General features: G+C 45.6%; 1 pseudogene; it reads right to left on the reverse strand.

The window, feature by feature from the left end:
* Positions 1–11,674: 11,674 nt before the first annotated feature.
* LOC105037837 (UPF0481 protein At3g47200-like) lies at positions 11,675–13,474 on the reverse strand (annotated as a pseudogene).
* Between the last annotated feature and the right edge of the window lie 10,786 nt (positions 13,475–24,260).

The raw sequence follows: 24,260 nt of genomic DNA on the forward strand, positions 1-24,260 counted from the left end.
TACCATGATATGGATGATTTCCTTTGTAAATCATAAAGGAGGATCCATGAATGAAAAATAATTAAGCATCATCTGGGAAAAAAGTCAACGAGTTTATCATTCATTGATGCATACATCAGGCAGTTGGGTTCCTCCAATATCAACGCTAAAAATATAGGAAAAATGCAGCCAAAACCATCCATTATGTGTTAATCAAACGATAGCTAAGAAGTCTGTGTTTGCTGTCCAAAACAGGTGTTCTTATCCTTTTTCCCTCCCTCTCTCTTTTTATGCCCTATTTATATATGTTCTTTTTGGTGAAAATGTGAATTTTTTTTCTTTTTCATTTTAATTTCGCATGCTACATTGCTAGTGAAAATTAGCTACTCAATGAAGTGCTCCTCATTTCATTCGTTATGCTGCGATAACTATGTCCAAGACTTGTTTGTCACGATGTTTTAAAGAAATGAAATAATTAAACAATACTACAACTTCAAAAAACCTATGCTTTTAAATTAGAGGGAGAAATGAGGGAAACTCATAGGTTTTGCAGATAATACCTGTTGGGGGATACCCACCGACCGACCGACCGACTGTCGGAGGGCCCGACCGACTGACGGCCCGACCGACTAGCGGCCCGACCGACCGACTAGCGGCCCGACTGACCGATTAGCGGCCCGACCGACTGGCGGCCCGGCCGGCTCCGACGGACGACTCCGACTGGCCGACGGACCGACCGATCGTCGGTCGGGACGACCGACTGACGGATGCCATCACCGGCTAATTACCGGCTCATGACCGACTGAGGATACGTCGGGCGCACCTTTCCCCGACCGATCGAACCCAGAGGTCCGATGGCCGACTCACGGAAAGCTCGCCGACCAACGGAGGGGCCCGACACCACTCAGCCGGCTACCGACTTTAGGTCGATCGGCTCCTCCAATCGTCGTACAGCCGCCAGACCTTGTCAGCTCTGACACGGACATGCGGCGCGGTTACCTAGGGGCATTGTCCCGCTGAGGGCACGGTCAACCCTGGTGATTAGACAGCCACACGGCGACATGACATTTTCACGGCGACTCTGACGCCCACAGTGAGTTGACAGTTCCTCACTTGTCCGCGCCATTAATGACGGCGTCATACCGTGCTTCACTATATAAACTGGGGAAGGCAACAGTGCAAAAGATCGATCCGCTCCGTCTCTCCCAAAAATGCAGGCTCGCTCCTCTCCCTCTCTCTCTCTCTCAGAGCTCTCTGTCTACATTTCGCTGTTGCCCAGTCACCTCTCTGACTTGACCGTCGGAGGGTCCCCTCCGGAGCCGCCTCCGGTCAGTGCGGACTTCCTTTTGCAGGTGCACGCTTCCCGGCGATCGGGCGACGAGGCGATTGGCCGTAACAGATTGGCGCGCCAGGTAGGGGGCAGCATGACAAAGACAAGAGCTCAACGATTGAGAGTCACTGGGTCGGTCAGGCGCTCTTCCCGCCGGGAAGAGGCCTCCCCGCCCCCACCGGCGGCGGAGCCTAGCTCTCCGCGCCCCGCAGTGACCACGGAGGCCCAGATTGCGGCCATCGTACGGCAGATGACCGTACTAACTGACGCAGTCAAGAGCCTCCAGCAACAACCGGCGGCCCGACCTATGCCCTCCAGGAGCAGCCGCCGACGACCGCACCGATCCCTGTCGCCTCCATGCGAGCGCCCCCAACAGCGCTCCCACGGAGAAGAGGAGGGACGACCATGGCGCGACGACCGACGGTCCCAGCGGCCCTCTCCTTCCCCGTTGGAACGGGCAAGGAAGGAGAAACGGCCGCGCACACCGTCGGCCTCCCTCTCAGAATCCTCCGGAGACTCCACTCCTAGGGTCTCCCAGCATCGACGAGCGGACGACTACGAGCGACGGTTCGAGGAAATCGACCGCCGACTCGCCCAACTGCAGACGGACGGCCAGAAGTCTTCCAACGACGTCGACTTCCAGACTGCCCAACCTCTCTCCCGACTGGTCCTCGACGAGCCGATTTCCAGTCGGTTCAAGATGCCGCACGTGGAGCCATACGACGGCTCCACCGACCCAGTCGACCACCTCGAGAGCTATAAAGCTCTCATGACGATCCATGGGGCAACCGACGCTCTTTTTTGCATCGGCTTCCCCGCCACACTCCGCAAGGCTGCTAGGGCCTGGTACTCCGATCTCCGATCGGGAAGTATCCATTCCTTCGGGCAGCTCGAGCACTCGTTCGTGGCCCATTTCAGCACCAGCCGAAAGCCGCCGCGAACATCGGACAGCCTTTTCTCCCTCAAGCAGGGGGAAAACGAGACGCTCCGACACTTCGTGGCGCGATTCAACGCGGCCACGCTCGAGGTCCGAGACCTCAACGAAGACATGGCTGTCTCAGCCATGAAGCGGGGCTTGAGGGCGTCCCGATTCACTTATTCTCTGGACAAGACCCTCCCCGGACTTATGCCGAGCTACTGGAGCGCGCGTACAAGTATATGCGCACGGATGAAGGAGCGTCCGACCGACGCTTGGCCGAGCCCAGAGGCCCGAAAGAGAAGCGGAGGAAAGGTCGGGAGCCCGCCGAACCAAGCAGGCCCCCGACCGATAGTCGGGTCTCACCGCCCCGACGAATCCAAAAGCCACCCCGGCAGCAGACTCCAAGGCCGGTACACCCCAGGTACGACTCCTACACTCCTCTCTCCGCTCCTCGTGCACAGATTTTGATGGAGATCGAGGGAGAGGAATACCTGCGACGGCCTCCGCCTCTGAAGGCAAAAGGCCTCGACCGTCGGAAGTACTGTCGGTTCCATCGAAGCCACGGCCACGACACAGAGTGGTGCATCCAGTTGAAGGATGAGATTGAAAATCTCATCCGCCGGGGGTACCTCGATAAATTTCGGAAGGGTCCGCCGACCCAACCAGTTGCCGATCGACGCCCCCAGCCGACTGAAGGGGCGGCGACCAACCAGCCGACAGCCGGAGTCATCAATATGATCTCCAAGCGGCTGGGCCCGGGGACGTCTGCAGGAGGGGAGCCGACGAAAAGGCCACGCCCGGACGACGTAATCACCTTCACAGAAGACGAGTTCAGGGCATCCAAACTCTCCACGACGACGCTGTTGTTGTGTCGGCGACAATAGCCAATTATGATGTAAAATGAATTTTTATTGATAATGAAAGTTCGACAAATGTTTTGTTTTACTCGACCTTCTCTCGAATACGACTGTCAACTGACCGACTCAAGAGGGTCTCCATGCCCTTGATCGGCTTTGCCGGAGATGCCGTCACGACAGAAGGAGAAATCACCCTGCACGTAACGGTCGGCACCGAACCACGGCAAAACACGGTCTCCCTCACATTCGCGGTCGTCCAAGTTCCTTCGGCTTACAATGCCATACTTGGATGACCCGGATTGAACGCCCTCAAGGCGATCGTCTCGACGTACCATCTCCTTGTTTGGTTCCCGACCAAAAATGGAATCGGGAAGATGCGCGGAGATCAACAGCTCGCCCGACGATGCTTCCAAATCTCCGCTCAAAGCGACGAGTCAAAGGGTTCTTTGACGATCGACAAGCTGGACCAACGGGAGGAGGAAGAACGGGGTTCGCCGGCCGAGCAGCTCGAGGCGATCCCGATAGGAGAAAATCCCGACAGGAAAGTTTGGGTCGGGTCTCAATTGCCCGACACCGAACGACACCGACTGACGGAGCTGCTGACGGCCAACGCCGACATATTTGCTTGGTCGGCAGCAGATATGTCGGGCATCCCTCCAGAAACGATAACTCACCGACTCAACATCGACCCGACGATGAAGCCGGTGAGGCAGAAGAAAAGGTCCTTCGCCCCAGAGAGGCAGAGGGCCATCGACGAAGAAGTGGACAAGCTACTCGAAGCAGGCTTCATTCGGAATCCACGTATCCCGATTGGCTCACCAATATTGTCATGGTCAAGAAAGCCAACGGGAAGTGGAGGATCTGCATCGACTATACCGACCTAAACCGAGCCTGCCCGAAGGATAGCTTCCCACTTTCGAAGATCGACCAGCTGGTGGATGCGACGTCCGGATTTCGACTGCTCAGCTTCATGGACGCCTTCGCCGGATACAACCAGATCCGGATGGCACCAGAAGACGAGGAGCACACCGCATTCGTGACTCCCAAGGGCCTCTACTGTTATCGGGTGATGCCCTTCGGACTGAAGAACGCCGGCGCCACCTACCAGCGACTCGTCAATAAGGTCTTCAAAGACCAGATCGGGTGCAACATGGAGGTGTACGTGGACGACATGCTGGTGAAAAGCACGCAGATCCCGGACCACGTTCAAGATCTCGAGGAGACCTTTCACACCCTTCGACGACACCAAATGAAGCTCAACCCGACCAAATGTGCCTTCGGGGTGACCTCAGGGAAGTTCCTCGGATTCCTCGTTTCTCAGAGAGGGATCGAGGCCAACCCTGAGAAAATAAAGGCAATCCTCGACATGCGTCATCCGAACACCAAGAAGGAGGTCCAACAGCTGAACGGAAGAATCGTCGCTCTTAGCCGATTCATTTCCCGATCAGCTGAAAGGTGCCTCCCATTCTTCAAGATTCTGCGTCAGGCGAATGGTTTCTCTTGGTCGGATGAGTGCGAACAAGCCTTTGAAGACCTGAAAAGGTACTTGGCTTCCCCGCCGCTGCTCGTAAAGCCGCAGGACGGGGAGACCTTGTATCTCTACTTGGCCACGTCTTCCGAGGCGATCAGTTCGGTGCTCGTTCGAAAAAACAAGTGCCGAACTCATCAGCCCATCTACTACACCAGCAAAGTGCTCCACGCGCCGAAGCCAGATATTCGGAGACGGAAAAGATAATTTTTGCCCTAACCGTCTCCGCGCAACGGCTTCGACCATACTTCCAGGCCCATGCCATAGTGGTGCTCTCCAACCAGCCCCTGAGGGCAATTTTGCACCAACCGGACACGTCCGGACGACTGGCCAAGTGGGCGATGAAGCTCAGCGAGTTCGACATTCAGTACCGACCAAGGCCTGCCCTGAAGGCCCAGGTCTTGGCCGACTTCATCGCCGAATGCCCGACGACCGACCAAGGGTCGGGAGCTGAAGACCCGGGACGAGATGCGGTCTCTGAGCCAGACCCGATCTCCACCTGGGTACTCCACATCGACGGAGCCTCAAATGCTCAGGGAAGCGGGGCCGGGCTCCTACTCACGAACTCGGACGGGGTGGTCACCGAGTACGCCCTCCGGTTCGACTTCAAGGCCTCCAACAATCAAGCCGAATACGAGGCACTCCTCGCTGGCTTGAGGATGGCGAAGGAGCTGGGCATCGACAGCCTCCGGGCATTCTCCGACTCTCAGCTGATCGTGGGGCAGGTCAAAGGCGAGTTCGAGGCGCGAGATCCGACCATGATCAAGTACCTTCAGAAAGTGAGGGACCTCGTGGCGCGACTCGAGTATTTCGAGATCTCCCACATCCCCAGGTCGGAGAACGCCCGTGCCGACGCACTCTCCAGATTGGCAACGTCGGCCTACGACTCTTTGGGTTGGACGTTCGTAGAGAACCTCCAGCAGTCGAGCATACATCGGGTCGAAGAAGTGCAGCAGCTAACGTCCGAACCAAGTTGGATGGACCCGATCGTCCGGTACCTGACCGACGGGATCAATCCCGAAGATCCCGCGGAGGCCAAGCGACTCCGATGGTCGGCGTCGCAATATGTGATCATGGACGGCCGACTCTACAAAAGGTCGTTTTCCCTCCCTTTGCTCAGGTGCTTGGGGCCGACCGACGCCGACTACGCTCTCCGGGAGGTTCACGAAGGAATTTGCGGGAACCACTTGGGGGGCAAGTCCCTAGCCTTCAAGGTCCTGCGACAAGGCTACTACTGGCCGACCATGAAGAAGGATGCGGCAGAGTTGGTCCGGAGGTGCGAGCCGTGCCAAAAGTATGCCAATATTCAGCACCAACCGGCCAGCCAAATCGCTCCCATTGTCGCTCCGTGGCCCTTCGCCCAGTGGGGAGTCGACATTCTCGGCCCATTCCCACCAGCATCGGGCCAGAGGAAGTTCATCGTCGTCGCCATCGACTACTTCACGAAGTGGGTCGAGGCCGAGCCCTTGGCGCAGATCACCGAGCGGAAGATGGAGGACTTCATCCAAAAGTCCATCATCTTCAGGTTCGGATTGCCGCACACCATCATCACCGACAACGGACGGTAATTCGACAACCAAGACTTCAGAGACTTCTGCGCCAGGTTCCACATCCGGCATCGATTGACTTCGGTCGGGCATCCTCAGTTCAACGGCGAGGTTGAGGTGACCAACCGAACCTTGCTCCACGGACTCAAGACCCGACTGAATGAAGCCAAAGGTCTCTGGGTCGACGAGCTGGGCTTCGTTCTGTGGGCTTACCGAACGACCCCCCGCGTCCCGACCGGGGAGTCGCCGTTCAGCTTGGCCTACGGGACGGAGGCGATGATCCCGCTCGAGATTGGCCTACCATCTTCAAGGGTCGAGCGGTACCAAGAGTCGGACAACTCCGAGGGTCGGAGGGCCGACCTGGATCTCCTCCCCGAACTACGAGACGAGGCTTAAATCCGAATGGCTTCATACCGACAGAGGGTCGCCCGGTATTACAACGCCAAGGTCAGACCGAAGCTTTTCAGGCCTGGCGACCTGGTCTTGAGGAAGGCAGAAGTGTCGAAGCCCTTGGACCAAGGGAAGCTGGCTCCCAACTGGGAAGGACCCTACAAGGTTGCAGACACCTACGGACCGAGGGCCTATCGGCTGGAGACCCTTGAGGGGAAGTCCATTCCCCGGACTTGGAACGCCGACAACTTAAAGCTTTATTACCAGTGAATTTTGTAATTCAATAGTCGGAATACAAGTTCAGTTTGAAAGTTCGGAGTTTTAACTCTTCGACTAGTGATCGGCGCTCAGCCCCAACGTATCGACGTGGACCTAGCATCCACCTAAAACCGACGACCTCACCATCGGTAACGCATCGGACTCTTGCGAGGACCGACGGACTCTTATCAACGGGAGTTGCACTCCTTCGACTTTCGGCAACACATCCGCCCTTGACAAAGGCCGATGCATTTGTTGCGACGGGAGTTCATACTCCTTCTACGGTCGAATTTTCGGGCCGAACCATCAGCCGACAGGCCGATCGGGCCCCGACCAAAGAGAGGCTAGAAGCCCACGCGACTGTTGTCGCGACTTCTGACCAGGCTACGGCGGTCGAGGGATATTCGGCTTACCACCGTCTATCACACGATGCGACCTCAGTCGCATCCACGACTTGCCGACCGACCTACGGCCGGCTGAACGACATTCGGCTTGCTACCGTATGTCGGAAGACACAGAACCCGACGCAAGAGCATGGGGACCCGACTTACTATCATTTCCCCGACACTGCGCCGGACGACGGTCGACTAAACGCATCTATGGAAGCCCGACTACCGAACCTTTACCAGGTTCGGTCGGCTCCCGACTCAACAGATGCACCCGACTGACGACTTCGGCTATCGGAAGCCGACCTAAAGTCGGAACGTATTCTACTTTCAGGGCTGCACAAGTTGTTGAAGTCCTACCGACTTACGTGAGTTAGCGACTTACTTAAGTTAGCAACTAACGTTCGACATCGCAGAAGTGTTCGGCATTACAAACAAAAGCAGAAAGGAAGAAGTTTCATTCATTGTTGAAAGGAAATTACAAAGTCGGGTCGAAGCCCGATTACATATGTTTTTTCAGAAAACAAAAAAAAAGTAAAGGTAGTCGGCAGGGCCCGATCATCTGTCCTAGTCGATCTCTTCGACCGACGGAGGATCGGGGATGACCGGCGTCTCGGCCATAAGCGGCGCTGGGTCGGCGGCCGAAGGATGGGCTTCAGTCGGCAAGGGGATATCGGTCGGCACCTGCTCCGGGATGACTTCCTCCATCACGACGACGCCTCCCGACGACTGGTTGGCCATCTCCTCGGTTCCTTCCCCTTCGGCTCCTTCCTCCTCGGCTAACGGCGGGACGACGGTGCTGACGTCCAACTCCGGGTACAAGGCATGGACGGCATCCCGACCGTCCTCGAACCCGACCCGGTATGAGGCGAAGCCCGACTCGAGCATCTCCTCCCGGTATTGGTCGGAGGCCCGGAAGTCCTCCACCGCCCGATCGGCCGACTCTTTTGCCGACCTTGCCTCATTCTCAGCACAGGCGAGCGCCTGCCTCGCCGACTCCGCTTCAACCCTCGCCATTTCGGCGTCGATCTGGGCGATGGAGAGCTCCTCTTCGGCTTCAGCGAGCTTCTCCAGGCTGACCCGAAGTTGCTCGCGTTCCCCTTGGAGTTCAGCGGTGGCGCCGTCCCGTTCACGTCGAAGACGACGCACGGCCCGACCCTTGTGCCTGGCCTCCTTCTTGGCCGACCGAAGTTCGAAACCAAGCCGGGAGACCTCGTCGACTAACTTGGCCTCCCGGTCGGTCGATTGCTGAAGTTGGTCGGCCAACATTGCCCTCTCAGCTTCGGCCGCCGCCGACCTCTCCTTGAAGGCTACTCGGACGTTGCCGAACCTTCGGTACCCGGCCTCCAGTTCGGACATCGTGAAGATCAGCTGCCGATGGAAAAAGCTTCGTCAGAATCGCATAACAAGAAAAATTTCTAAGGGAAAGAAGAAGTGATGCGAAGCTTACCTCAACCATCGTCGGGTAGAACCGAGACAGCATCTCGGTCACCTGCCGAGATCGCAGCAACTCTGCGTCGGCTGGGAGGAGGATCCCTTGGCACAACCTCCTCGCAAGGTTGTGGTCGGCCAATGCCGACGCACCCTCGGGGTAGTATGCGCTGGGAGGCACTGAGCGGCTCCCTGACCTATCCTCCTCCGCGGGCTCCATCGGGGCTTTCCCCCGATCAGCTGCCCCGACCGACGGGACCGGCAGCGAGGGGATGCTGGAGTTCGATCCGGCGCCCCCCGTTGCGCCAACGGACACCGTCGGACGATGTTCGGTTTCCCGAACGTCATCCAGCTCCACCCGCACCGGCGAAGCCGCCGATGTTCCCTCGACCACCTCCTCAGTCGGCCTTTCCTCTGTGTGGACCGTCGGAGCCGCGAGGGCTATTACCGGCTCCGACTGGTCGGTCACCGACGCCTCGACGGTCGGCGGAGCTGGGGCTGGTTTTTTTGGAGGGCGTGAAGGGCCGGCCCCCGACGCTGGCCTCTTCCTCGTCGCAAACCGTCGAATCTCGACGTCTGTCGGCCGCATCCTTGGTGGTGTCCCTGCAATACCGGCAAAAATGTTAAAGACCGGACCAAGAGCCGAACAAAAAGAAAAGTCGGGGGATCGGGCGATACCTATTCGGGGGACCAGACTCAAGCCGGCATCATAGAGAGCTTGTTCGGTAACAAGCTCCCTCTGCTTCGGGACCGACATATCTTTCAGTCGGTGGAAGTCCTCCCGGTCGTCCGCCTCCACCCGACTGTTGTCGTTGGCCTCGGTTCGGGGCACACCCCAGCGAGAAGGAAAGTCCCAAGGAGAAGAAAAGGAAACAAAAAAAAATTGGTTCTTCCACCCATGAATGGATGATGGAAGACCGGTGATGAAGGCAAGACCCTTCCGGGGGTTGAAGAGCCACCATCCTCGGGCTTTAGGGTGGGGTCGGAGCACAAAGAATGCCCGGAAGAGTGAAACGCGGGGGTTGGTCGGCAAGAGCTGACACAACAGCGCGAAGGAAATGATTAAACGAACAGAGTTCGGCGCCAGTTGCGCCGGACAGAGTCCGTAATAATCTAGTAGATTCCGGACGAACTCCAGAATCGGAAGCCGAAGACCCGCGCGAAGGTCTTCAACATATAGCGTCAGATCGCCAGGCGGAGGGCTATTGACCCGACCGCCGGCCCCTGGAGCGGAGAGCCGAAACTGCTCCGGGATGCGATATTGCTCCCGAAGCCGATCGACATTCGGCCCCGAAAGCGAGGAGGCCTCATCTTCCGGAGCCGATCGAGAGTCGTTGGTCGGGTTTCCCGACCGAGCTCCCTGAGTCGGTTTCCTGGTCATTATGCCGGAACCGAATGAAGGAGAAAGAGAAGAAAGAGAAGAAAGAGAAGAAGAAGAAGAAGAGGAAGTCGGGACCACGAACCAGATGGATCCCTCCGGAAGCAAGAGGGCTCTGCCCGCAACGACTGAGAAATCGCCCTGATAGAGTTTCCCCAGCGAAATGGCAAATGTGGGTCATGGGTCCGGGAGGTCCTATATATATAGGGCCGACCGACGGCCGAGATGCTTCCGCGCCGACGAAGACCCGCAGATGCGCGACGCGTGGCGCCCGTCGGTTGGCGGGAGATTCGGCGTGCCCCGTCCCGGGACGGCCGCACCGCCCACATTAAATGTCGGAGGCGCCGGCCAACTACCCTCGACACGCGGCACGCGGGGCGCGGCTCCGCATTCATGCGCCCGCGTCGATTCGCGTTCCCGATGGGATGCCTGACAGCGGCCCACTCCCCCGCGATCGGCGCCGAATATCTGGTCGTCTGACGCCGTATCGTCCGGCGCCCGATCCTCTGACACCGACGTAACGTCTGATGACGACAAGACGTGGCGTCTGACACCTGACGCCGACGTAACTTCTGACACCGACTAGACGTCCGGATCGCTTGGCATTATTAGATGTTTGACATCGGATCAGCCGGCGGTACGGTCGGATCTACGCATGCGACAAATCCACTCCCAGTCGTCCGGAATTGCTACCCGAATGAAAGCATCGGCCAGCTCACCATCCGACTTAGGAGTGGAGGGGGGCAACTGTTGGGGGATACCCACCGACCGACCGACCGACTGTCGGAGGGCCCGACCGACTGACGGCCCGACCGACTAGCGGCCCGACCGACCGACTAGCGGCCCGACCGACTGGCGGCCCGGCCGGCTCCGACGGACGACTCCGACTGGCCGACGGACCGACCGATCGTCGGTCGGGGCGACCGACTGACGAATGCCATCACCGGCTAATTACCGGCTCATGACCGACTGAGGATACGTTGGGCGCACCTTTCCCCGACCGACCGAATCCAGAGGTCCGATGGCCGACTCACAGAAAGCTCGCCGACCAACGGAGGGGCCCGACACCACTCAGCCGGCTACCGACTTTGGGTCGGTCGGCTCCTCCAATCGCCGTACAGCCGCCAGACCTTGTCAGCTCTGACACGGACATGCGGCGCGGTTACCTAGGGGCATTGTCCCGCCGAGGGCACGGTCAACCCTGGTGATTAGACAGCCACACGGCGACATGACATTTTCACGGCGACTCTGACCGCCCACAGTGAGTTGACAGTTCCTCACTTGTCCGCGCCATTAATGACGGCGCCATACCGTGCTCCACTATATAAACCGGGGAAGGCAACAGTGCAAAGGATCGATCCGCTCCGTCTCTCCCAAAAACGCAGGCTCGCTCCTCTCCCTCTCTCTCTCTCAGAGCTCTCTATCTACATTTCGCTGTTGCCCAGTCACCTCTCTGACTTGACCGTCGGAGGGTCCCCGCCGGAGCCGCCTCCGGTCAGTGCGGACTTCCTTTTGCAGGTGCACGCTTCCCGGCGATCGGGCGACGAGGCGATTGGCCGCAACAATACCCATTAAACAAATATAGCATTTATCAGCAAGTGTTCTTGAGTAAAATGCATTTAAAATATCAAGATGAAACTTAACAAGATGCAGAGTAACCAACAACAGAATTTAATTCCAATTCCATGTGCCAGAACCTTGACACAACCCCATTACAGCCATTAGCTAGCTTCCAAGCAAATAACATAGCAACCATGATACATCGCAGTTGATTATTTTTTATGAGGTCCAAAACATATAGCCCAATTGTACTTATCTATCTATACGGCCTAGCAACCATACTTAACCATCTGGTTTCTTTTCTCCCTAGATAAACAAAAGATTTTACAATATCCATGTTTGGAGGAAATCCTTTCTTATCCACCCACCCTTCCATTAAATCTCTCTTCTGATCCATGCTTGCATAGGGAAGCAGGCTAATAACACCTATGAAGAGTGAAAATAGGATAGAGCAGAAAATGTTGCTTGCTCTGGTCAGCAAGAGAAGAAAGATCGCTGGCAATACTGAAATTATAGCCCATGGGTTGCCAAGATAGTCTCGCCTCAATCCAGCAAGCCATTTGTGCCATTTGGAGTCATAAAACTTGTTTACTTCCTCAATCTGATTTGCAAGGTAGTTCTTTTCCCAATTAAAGTGTATATGACAATCCAACTTATTAAAGAGTTCTGCCACTGCTTGATCACTGCTCGGTTTGTGGTCCAAGATGCCCTGCAAGTGGAGCAGCCGTACGTCCGCAGCCTGGTCGATGATGCAATCTATAAAGAGTGCATATATTGTGATGTACATCTCGGTGTCATAATAGCATTGTTCAAAAGCTATGAGGTTTTGGAAAAGAGGACCAGTATGGTCATAGATTTGCAGTGGCGGTATCTCCATCCGTCCATTTCTAAACATTAAACATAGCTTCAAGAGGCATAGCAATGGCGTGATCTTCATCTTCCTCCACTCGAATGTTATGTTCAAGAAATTGTCAGCTAGTAGTTTCTTCTTCTTGATCTTCACCCCAGCCCTGTCAAGCTCGGTCGCATTAGGAATCCACTTGGGTGTAGGTGTTGGAGTCCCTGGTGCAGATGTAGAGTCTGCCGGCTTTTCTGAAGGAATCCAAGATGAAAAAAATAGATGGAGCAAATGATAGTATTCACCAGGGGACTTTTTCTTGAATGATTTGGATTCCTTGGGATGGATGTTCTTGAAGAGGTAAAGAACAAGATCAACCAGATCAATATCTCCATCTTTAGGTCCTTTGAGATTATGAAATATCAATTCGATGATGAAGAAAGGAATTTGGTTCTCAAGCTTCAGCAAATCATGAACCACTAAATCAACAATGAATAGCCCTGCTACATCTGGGTCCTAAAACCGTTCATCCTTGTTCAACGATTCCATCCCCACATCCCCCCCACACACCACCCCCCCCGCGCATACATTTTTAGCATGAGAAAAATGATGAAGCACCCGTCCAGCAACATGATTTTTGCCATATCTTGGGCACCCACCCATTGAGGGAGTTTCTTGGAGTAGCAACTTCGGACCTTGCCATCCTGTTCAATCAACTCCAACAAGCACTTTTCTAACAATTGATTTGCACTCTCTTGATTTTCATGACGCAATAGAAGGTGCCGAACACACTGCCACTTGTACTCCTGCATGACAAATCTCCCGTATAATGGGTTTTGGTTTTGGTGGTGATCAAAAGGTCCGAAGGAAGCATGAAAAAGTCCGAAGGAAGCAACCAGTAGATTGTAGGCTCCAAGATCTAACTGCCGGATATGGTTGGGGACCTTGAAGATGGTGAATTGGTTGCCAACATGGTCTATGGGGCATGCTGAATTTACATCGTTCCTCATCGTATTGATCCATGCCATCTCGATCGAGCTAGTGGATGATGGTCGAAGGGAGGTGGGAGCACGGGTTCGGGTGGGGCCGGTGCCCACACGGCCTTGGAAGTGGGGGGTGGGGGCCACGTCCGGCTGGGTGCGGTACCCACGTGGCCTCGTAAGCGGTAGGTGGGCGGGGGGGGGGGGGGGCAGGTTGGGTGGAGGCAATGGGGAGGGGGGAGGTGGGAGGTGTGGGTTTGGGTGGGGGCAGTACCCACACGGCCTCATAAACGGGGTGTGGGGGGTGGGTGGGTTTGAGTAGAGAGGTGGGGGCGGCACCCACACGGCCTGGTAAGCAGAGGGTGGGGGCAGCGGGGGAGGTGGGGGGGTAGGTTCGGGTGGGGGCGGTACCCAAACGGCCCCGTACGTAGGGATTGGGTGGGTGGGTTCGAGTGGGGATGGTGGAGGATGTGGGGTGAGTTCGGGTGGTGGGGTTGGGGGCTTGGAGGGTGGCAGATGCATTTCTTCCTCCATGCTACGACCTGATTTGCAGAGTATGGGATTAAATTACCATAACTTTTAAGAAAAAATTATCCAAGAGACATTTAGTTCAAAACTTACAATACTTGATTTGCCGTGAGAAAATTCTCCAGTGGTTGTGGACAATCTACTTTTATTATATAATATTTTGAGCATTGGGCCGAACAAATTTGACAAGATGCCTTGTGTGTTTAAATTATGCAATTGATGGTATGAAAGTCATCTCTAGGATTCAATTATTTCTCATGCACCAACAGGCCAAAATTTCAAAATTAAGAGATCTAGGTATACAGTAAGAATAAAGATTTCCCATGGTTCATTCAAAACCATATCACATCCATGATCCAAGAACTCCAAGAGAAATTCTAGAAAGCAAGTGCTTAAAAAAGAAAAAGGTTGACAATATCTGACCGCAATTTGATAAAGAAAAATAAAAGATAAATCTTGATACTTAGAAAGTAAAATGAAATAAGTAAAAACAAAGAAATAAAATTTGAATTATCTTTTCTATAGAAAAAAAGGGATAAATAGAATATAAATAAGTTATGTCACATTATCACCAAAAGTTCCAACTTCCTAATTAATAACAAAGAAAATTTAAGAATTATGTTGAGAACATGGTGCTTTGCATGATAATCATGAAATTATGATTATTTTGTTGGCTTTCAATTTTTAAAATTTATGGGTGCTTTCTTTTATTGGAGGAAAGAGTCAGCCATCCAGTGTCCCATGGCCCACTAATATATATAAAAATGCTATGTGACTCAAAAAAATTATGCCGTGAGATCAGAGAAAAAATTCCAGCCATAACAAATTTTATCCATTATTTTATATATATAGTTTAGTTGCGGAATGGTTCAAGTAACCTATTTGATAGTTAGTATTTGCACCACATTCTAACGTATAGTAGACGTCTAAAAGCCAGAAGATTTCTACAACATATAATCTAGGAGATACGATGACTAAGCTTATTTCTCTTGACAAATTCAAGCATTACTTGAACTTGATTGGTGTTTCAAATGGTTATTTGTGCTTTGAAGAATCTATGGAGTTTGGTCATGGGGCTTTCATAGAGCTTGGTTGAATATAGGCTAAGGTGGAGATTGCTATAATCTGTATTTTATTTAGAGGATGCCCTAGCAAAAGGGCATCTCCATGGGCCCTCGGTTCATGGAGGCTCTGGCCTCATGCAAATCACCTTGTATATAAATATTTATGGTTATTGAAACATTGAACCAACTGGTAACTAGTGAACCAAACTGGTTCAATTTTACGAAAGGACTAGAAGTGCAATTAAACTATCTAGGGAAGAATCACTACGAGATTGAACAATTTTTTATTGTATTTTTTTTTTACTTGTACATTTATAAATATTTGAACTTGTGTGAATACCCTTGCAATTTCTTATTTGCATGTATACACTCATAAATTATTCATTTTTCATGTATATCTTGATAAATATTTAAAATTATAAGTTTATGCCTGTAAATTTGCTACTTGTATGTATATTCTTATAAATTATTTATTTTATGTATAAACCCTTATAAATTACTTCCTTTTATATGCATGCCCATAATTTAATAAAGATAGATGCACAAAAAGGAATAGTTTATAAGTGTATACATTGAAATAGTAAACTTGCAACATTATTCATATAATTTCAGATGTTTATAAGGGTATACATGCAAAAGCAAAGTAATTTAATTATAATGATATATATATGCAAATAGTAAATTTGCAAAACTATAAATGCGATTTTAGATACATATAAGGGCAAAATCCTTTTTTATTTGATCAAAAATTTAATTATAAGGATATGCATGTAAATAGTAAATTTATGGGGGTATATATGTAATATTAAATATTTGCATGAGAATACACATAAAAAAACCCTTGTAAAAAGCTTTTTTTTATTTAACCCAAAAAATTATATTAGCCTCGGCTCTAAATTCAAATCTATGCTAAAATCAAGTATATTTGGTCTTTTAGTATTATTTAGAAAATAAAAAAAAAAAAGAAGAGGAAAAGCCCTAACTTAATCTCTCTCTTTCCCCATTTTCCTCTCTCATGTACTCTCTCTTAAGTGATCTCCCCGCTCCTTGTCTCTCAAGCTTTCCATCTTCCTCTCTGATTAAGCTGGAGGACCCATAGTTGCCATGTTTTCGTACCCAAGGTGAAACTAAAGTACATGGATGGTTTAAATATCTAAAAAGAAGTCAGCTTAAAATAATATATGTGATGGAAAATTACTAAATCTCAGGAGGATGCTATTGCTATAACATAAGGTATGCTTAATGCAAATATCTACTGATGGGATGAGACACGAGAGCGCTCTTTAGAGAAAGAGGACAAGATGTCACCTGAGCCAAAGGTATCTGGTGAACATAATTTTTGAAAGTTTAGTTAAATTGCAAAGAAGGAGGCAACTCTCACATCTAGTCTAATATATATATATATATATAATTAAAATGAAGATTTCTATCTTGATAGAGCTTATATTTATTAGAATAAAAATAACTATTAACGGTATTTCTAAGTGCCGTTATAGGTCAAAAAGAATGTCGTAAATATTTTTGTCAGTATTTTTATGACATTTTCTTATGTACCATCTTAAGATAGTATCAGTAATTAATTATCAATGGTTTTAGCAAAATATCGATAAAAATTTTTATTTTAGCGATATACATAAGTGTCTTTAAAATATTAATGTCAGTATTTTTTATATGCCGATAAAAATTATCTAAAAATAAACTATATATCCTAACTAGAATTATAATAAAGAGAGGATTCGAATCAGTGACCTTGACAAACTCTTAACCACCAACCTATAACTTGTATTATTATTATGTAAATATGATTTATTTAACTTATCAATATACATTCATGTCATGAGATAAGTAATGCTAAGAATATATATGTATAATTAAATATTTTATAAGATTGATATGACTAAATCAAGTTATATATAAAAATTAATAATTTAATATTTAATGATAATTTTTTAAAATTTCATAAATTATGATTTTTTTTCCCGACATATTAGTTAAATGCTATAATAGTAGTTTTGATTTTCCACACTTCAACTAATATGTCGTAAAATACAAATTTATGATGGTATTTATAATAAAGTATCACTAATAAAAAAATATTTATTGAAAGATAACGGTATTTTTACTAAAATACAGTAAAAAAAGAGATTTTAAAAAGCATATAATAAAAAATACCACAAATAATTTATCACCAAAAATTATTTTGTTGTAGTGGTTTGAGATGTGTATGTAAAATACTATTCCATTAATGCTATCTTCTGAAAATGGGTCCATCTTAATGTCTATTCCTTTCAGGCAATCTTTTGAAAATAGGTTTGTCTTAAATGCTAAAAAATAATTTTAGTTAATGACGGTTTAAATGCTATTCCATTAATGCTATCTTTTGACAAAAGCATGTGAAGAGTCTTGAGGATTTTCAAATAAAGAAAGACTCTATCACAAAAGGGTAGATAGGTAGCCATCGGGTCTATTGGATTGTGCATCGCTAATGGGTATTTCAGTGCTCATAGAAGTTTTTAAGGTGGGTTTTTTTGTAGTTTTTGTGGTGAGTGGCAATCAGATTGGGTCGAATATAGAACAGATCAAACAATAGTCAATCCAAATCTAACCTATTTATTAAATAAATAAAAATTTAAATATGAATCTGATCTATTTATTAAATAGTTAATTCGATCCGACCAATTTAGTTCATTTATGTAGGGTTTCAAGGACAATATGCACAATGAAAGTATAATAGATTTTAAAAATTTAAACTATAAAATCTTAAATATTAAACTCTTAAACCAGCACCTCCTTGATGATTAACAATTATGTATAATATATACATAATAAAATTCAAGCTATAAAAAAATATTTGCAATGCTTATTTCAAAAATCCGACAGAACCTCCACCAAGTGCCCAAGCATTTGCCCTCCAACGATGATCCACACAGGGCTATGATCAAGATACCAATTCTTTAGGATAATTTCTCCTCCAAAATTCTCACTTTGAGAATTTTTTTGGACAGTAGGACCTCAAGACCTTCTTCCTCTCCTCCTAGCCTTCCTATCCCTACATTTCTTCTCTTTTTGTCTTCCTTATATCTCTTCTTAGATCTTTGTCCTAAAATCGAACTTGTCCTTACTATTTTTGGACTTGTCTTAACAAGAAAAGGAAGAGACTAATTAGACAATAGGGAGAGGATGTAAGAAAGAAGAGATAGGAGAGAATTCTAAATAAAACAAATCTCCGACACAGCCTCCTTTAAATAGTTAGCGATGGGTTGCATTCGAGAATGATTCGCACCCTCTCCACATGCCATCTCATGCCTATCCAGAATATCTCATGCCCCAAATCAAAATCCCACTTCCATCTGGATGCTTTATACATATGACAAATATTGGGAAAGAAATTCGAGAGATGCTTTCTCTGATGCATCGCGAGGCTTCATTAGGCATATTTTTTCTCCACCACTCATCAGTACTTTTTGGCCATCCAACAGACCAAAATGGAGGTGCTAACCTGGAGATGGCGTGAAAAAAATTTTGAGATTAGAAGTGGCATGACAATTAGATTAGAGTTCTTAACAACATGGACTCTAGTTTAGGCGTATGGATAGATTTGGCTAGGCTTCAAACTTTAACCAATTTTCACAATTAAACTACGAAGCATTTTAGCCACAGAAGGACTCCTCTACACCCTGAATTAACTCATGATTCTCTGAGTATTTTTTTCAATGAAAACAATGGATAAGGATGAAGAAAGGGGCATCCCATCTCATAGGATGCCACTTGGTCTTTTGCGCACAAAACTCATCCCATGTGCAAGAAAAAAAATTCTTGATGCATGAAGACCTGGTTATATGGCACCAAATCTCTGGATCATCTAGCCATGGATTGATCTAACTCAAATGCAAAATTGATTTGAATTAATTTAGATTTAATTAGTCCAATTTGGAATCAATTTCGAATCCGATTTGAAACAAGAAGCTATAATTTGTAATATGTGCTAGCATGTCTATTTTGCAAACATGATCTAATCCAATTAGACCCCTAATCAATTCTCTTTATGTGTGATCCATTGAGTTTCATATCTAACCAATAGTGGATCTGAGTGCAAGTCGATCTAATTTGATTAGAATTTAATCTAATCGATCTAGATCCAATCGAGCTAATCTAATTTCAGCAATTAGAATCCTTTCTAATTGACAATCGAATTAAACTCTTTAATTTGATCAAACTCACAAGATAAGATTGATGTCTAGCAACGTATCATATCTACCTGAAAGATTAATGTTTAGCAACGTATTATGTCTATCTCGAAGATATAAAATTTTGGTAGAAATATTAAAAATATCCTTCAGTGAAAAGTTACCATGCAATTCGATCCTGCGATCACCCTGTATCCTGAATATGACTCTGGATATGCAATGATGTCAAATCCAATATCATATTCATATTTTTCTTAATCTTTAATGATGATTCAATTAACAAAATATTAGAAACTCTTTCTAATGTTCATTCTACTTTAATCAAAGGCTTCCTGAATCATCAATCGATCAGAATAAGTAGGATGCGATCTCTTACCAAAAGTGATCGATTTCATATTGACCTATTCACAACCTCTATACATATTCAATCATATCCAGATCACCCCATATATGATCAAGTCATGAATGAGTATGAACCAAAATATGGATTCATGCATATAAGGTTCTATGGTAGTCTCAGATCAAAGGATTACATGCATAACTCCTACTATAAGAAAATATCTTTTGATGGATAAGTAGATTCCATAAGATGTTTCTTAAATCGGATCAATTCAGTGAACTCATTCTCTAATGAACACCCACATCCTTGTATTAGTATCTCACACAAGTGGCTTATGAGATCAGCCACCCTCTCCATCGAGTATACATAGGAAGTGCCAGTCTCTCTGAAACATTGATCCTCTACTCAATGCTCCAATAATTAGAAATATTTTAAATCAAAATTTTTAAGATTTTAGGTCTCATAAGTATGATCTCATCATAACTCTAAAATTATTGCTCTAATTTATGGAGTTCATCATAATCATTATAAAAGTAAGATGCAGCATATGATAAAAAATATCTTTTATTTATAAAGTATCAATTATATGAGTCTGGAAGATTATAAGAAAAACTCATCAAAATATAAATTTTAATTGATTTGTAGGGCATATTCCTTTCAATCTCTCACTTGCACTAAAGCTAATCATCTTTATATTTTATCTCCATACAATCGAGGTGGTGATCGAACTACTGTTGTGGTAGAGCCTTAGTAAATGGGTCTGCTATGTTGTTTTTTATTTCTACCCATTCAATGACTATATCTTATCTTTCGACTATTTCATGAACGAAATGAAAGTGCCTTAGAATGTGCTTGAATTTATAATGAGACCTCGATTTTTTTACTTGGGCAACTGCTCCAGTATTATCACAGTAAAGTGGTACTGGATTCTCAATCTTAAAAATAACATCCAACTCAGTGATAAATTTTTTCATCCAAATAGCTTTTTTGGTGGCTTCACTTACAGCTATATACTCTGCCTCAGTGGTTGAGTCAGCTACAGTCTGCTACTTAGAATTTTTTCAACTTACTGCTCTACCATTTAGAGTAAAAACATATCCTTAAGTGGACTTGCTATCATCAGGGTCTGATTGGAAACTAGAGTCAGAATAGCCTTTTAGTTTTATATCAGATCCTCCATATACTAGAAAAATATCTTTAGTCCTTCTCAAATACTTAAAAATATTTTTCACTACTTTTTAATGATCCTCTCTTAGATCAACCTGAAATCTACTAACTATGCCTAAGGCATAGGCAACATCAGGCCTGGTACATAGCATAGCATACATGATTGACCCTATTGTTGAAGTATAGATAATAGAACTCATTCTATTTCTCTCTTCTTGTGTTTTAGGAGACATCCTTTTAAAGAGATGTATACATTGACTCATAAGTAAGTAACCTCTTTTACTCCTATCTATGCTAAATCTTTTTAGCACTAAATCTATATACTTGGATTGGGACAAGCCTAACATCCTCTTAGATCTATCCCCATAGATCTTTATACTTAGTATATAGGATGCTTCACCTAAATTTTTCATGGAAAACTTACTTGATAGCCATGTCTTGATCGATTGTAACATTGGGATATCATTTCTAATGAGAAGTATGTCATCCACATATAAAATTAAGAAGACAATGGCACTCCCACTAGTCATCTTGTATACATAAGGTTCATCCATATTTTTGATAAAGCTAAACTCTTTGACTATAACATCAAAGTAGATGTTCCAACTCCTCGAGACTTGCTTTAATCCATAAATAAATTTTTTAAGCTTGTATACTTGATTTGTTCTCTCTTTTAAGACAAATCCTTCTGGTTGAGACATATAAACTTCTTTCTCAAGATAACCATTAAGGAAGATGGTCTTCACATCCATTTGCCAAATTTTATAATCATGGTATGCTGCTATTGCAAGAATAATTCATATAGATTGAGCATGATAACAGGTGAAAATATTTCATCATAATCAATATCCTATTTCTGCCTGAAATCTTTAGCTACCAATCTGACTTTATAGGTTTCAACTTGGCCATCTGCTCTAATCTTATTTTATAAACCCATTTGCATTTAATAGGGGTCACACCCTCTGGTACATCAACCAAAATTCATATTTGGTTGGAGTACATAGAGTCCATTTCAGATTTCATAGCCTCTAGCCATTTGTCTGAGTCCCTACTCATAACGACTTTTGTATAGGTCAAAGGTTCATCATTCTTAATGATGTGGGCTTCATTATTCTCAATAATGAACCCATACCTTAGAGGTACATTTCACACTCTATCCGACCTTCGAAAAGAAGGTATATTTTGTGGTTGTACCTCATCAATGAAAATTTTTGGTTGAGAAGTATCTTGTACTTCTATTTGTAGGTCTTGAACTTCTTCAAGTTCAATTTTCTTCTCACTGCCTCTTTCTAGGATAAACTCTTTTTTCATAAAAATAGCATGTTTACTGACAAACACCTTTTGTTCAGTAAAATGGTAAAAGAGATATCCTATACTCTCTTTAAGATAACCTACAAATAAACATTTATCTGCCCTAGCACTCAGCTTATGTCCAAAGTTTCTTTTAACATAAGCTGGATAGCCCATATCTTAAGATACTTATGATAAGACTTCTTTCCTCTCCATATCTTATATGGAGTGCTCGGCATAGATTTTGAAGGTACTCTGTTTAGGATATAGACAATAGTTTTTAGGATATATCTCCAAAAGAAAATAGGTAAGTTTGTAAGGCATATCATAGACCGCACCATATCTAATAAAGTGTGTTTCTCCTTTCTGCTACACCATTTAGCTGTGGTGTATAAGAAGAGATCCACTCTAAGAGAATTTTATTTTTTTTAAATAATCTAGAAATTTATTAGATAAGTATTCTTCTTCTCGATCAGATCAAAAGATTTTAATACTTTTTCTAGTTTATTTCTCGATCATACTTTGATACTCTTTAAATTTATCAAAGACCTCGGATTTGTGTTTCATAAGATACACATATCCAAACCCAGATAAATCATCAGTGAACGTTATAAAATAAAAGTATCCTCCTCTGGCTTTAGTTGTCAATAAGACCACATACATCATATATACAAGTACTAATAACTCACCTGTCCTTTCTCCATGTCCACTAAATGAAGTTTTAGTCATTTTACCTATAAGACAAGATTCACAAGTTCTTAATGATTCATAATCATAAGGATCAAAGAACTCTTCTTTGCATAACTTGTTAATCCTCATCTCACTTATATAACCAAGTCGACAATATCAAAGTAAAATATTATTTATTTCTTCTCTCTTTCATTTTTTACTTTCATCTATATAAAAAATATTATCATTAGATAGAATTAGAAGATCATTATTAATAATGCCATAACAAAAAAATTTATTAGAAAAAGAAATTAAGCAACTATTGCTCTTTCCATTTATTTTATAATCTCGTTACAATAACAATGGTATATAAATAATATTTCTAATGATCTTAGGTATATAATAATAATTTTCTAGCTCTAAGATCTTTTCAGAAGATAACTTTAACATATATATTCCTACAGCTTTTGTCCGAATAGACTCTCCTCCAACACCGTAGAGCTCGAAGTCACCCTTCTTCAATACTCTAATATTCTACAGCCCCTGCAATGACTTGCATATATGAGAACCACAGGTGGTATCTAATACCCAAGAGTCTGAATTGGAAGAACTCAATGATAAAATTATATGTATCTCATATATATCTTTTAGTGTGTCGCTTGCACCAGCCTTCATAGTTGCAAGATATAACTTGCAATTCTTTTTTCAGTGTCTTGCCTTGCTGCAGTGAAAGCAAGTACTTTGTCCAAAGACTTTCTTCCCCTTCTTCATCTTGCCACTCTTAGGGTTCAATGCTTTCTTTGAATTCTTAAAGCTTAATTTTTTCTTAGAGATTTTACCCACAAGAAGAAGTGGAGCCCTTTTTTTTTAATGTAGCTCTCAGCTATTTTAAGCATGTTTAACAGCTCAGGCAAGGAGATATTCAGTTTGTTTATATGATAATTCATGATAAACTGAGTGAATGACTCGATGAGAGACTGCAGCAAATCCTGACTTAATTCTTCATCTATCACAAAACTCAAGTGACCTAATCTGGTGATCAGGTCAATGACCTTCAGGACATGATCTTGTACGGATGACCCTTCAATCATTCTAGCATGGAATAACTACTTAGATATCTCATATCTAGCAGTCCTACTTTGTTCTCCATATAATTTTTTAAGATTAAAAAGTATGGATTGAGTATCCATGTTCTCATACTGCCTCTGTAATTCATTGCTCATAGAGATCAGTATGATGCATTTGATAGTTAAACTATCATTCTTTCATATTCTGTATGTGAATACTTCCTCCTCAGTGGCATTATCCCCAACCTCTTGTGGTTCAGAGACATCAAGTATATAGGAGAGCTTCTCCTGTGTAAGTACAATCTTTAAATTTTTCAACTAGTCCACATAATTTGGACTGATCAACTTATTGAAATCTAAAATTTCTCGCAATAATAATGAAGATGTCATTTGTAGAATTTAATCTATAATGAATAAAGAACATTACATAAGCAAACAATTCATGATGACTTACACAATTAAATTAGATCTTTTAGATTTAATTGTGCCTCCTACTATTTTATCGAATATCATAACCCTCTACTATGATGAACGAGATATTTATCTTAGTGAAATTGAGACCCTAAT

The sequence above is a fragment of the Elaeis guineensis genome, chromosome 1 (genome assembly GCF_000442705.2).
Source record: "Elaeis guineensis isolate ETL-2024a chromosome 1, EG11, whole genome shotgun sequence".
NCBI lineage: Eukaryota > Viridiplantae > Streptophyta > Magnoliopsida > Arecales > Arecaceae > Elaeis > Elaeis guineensis.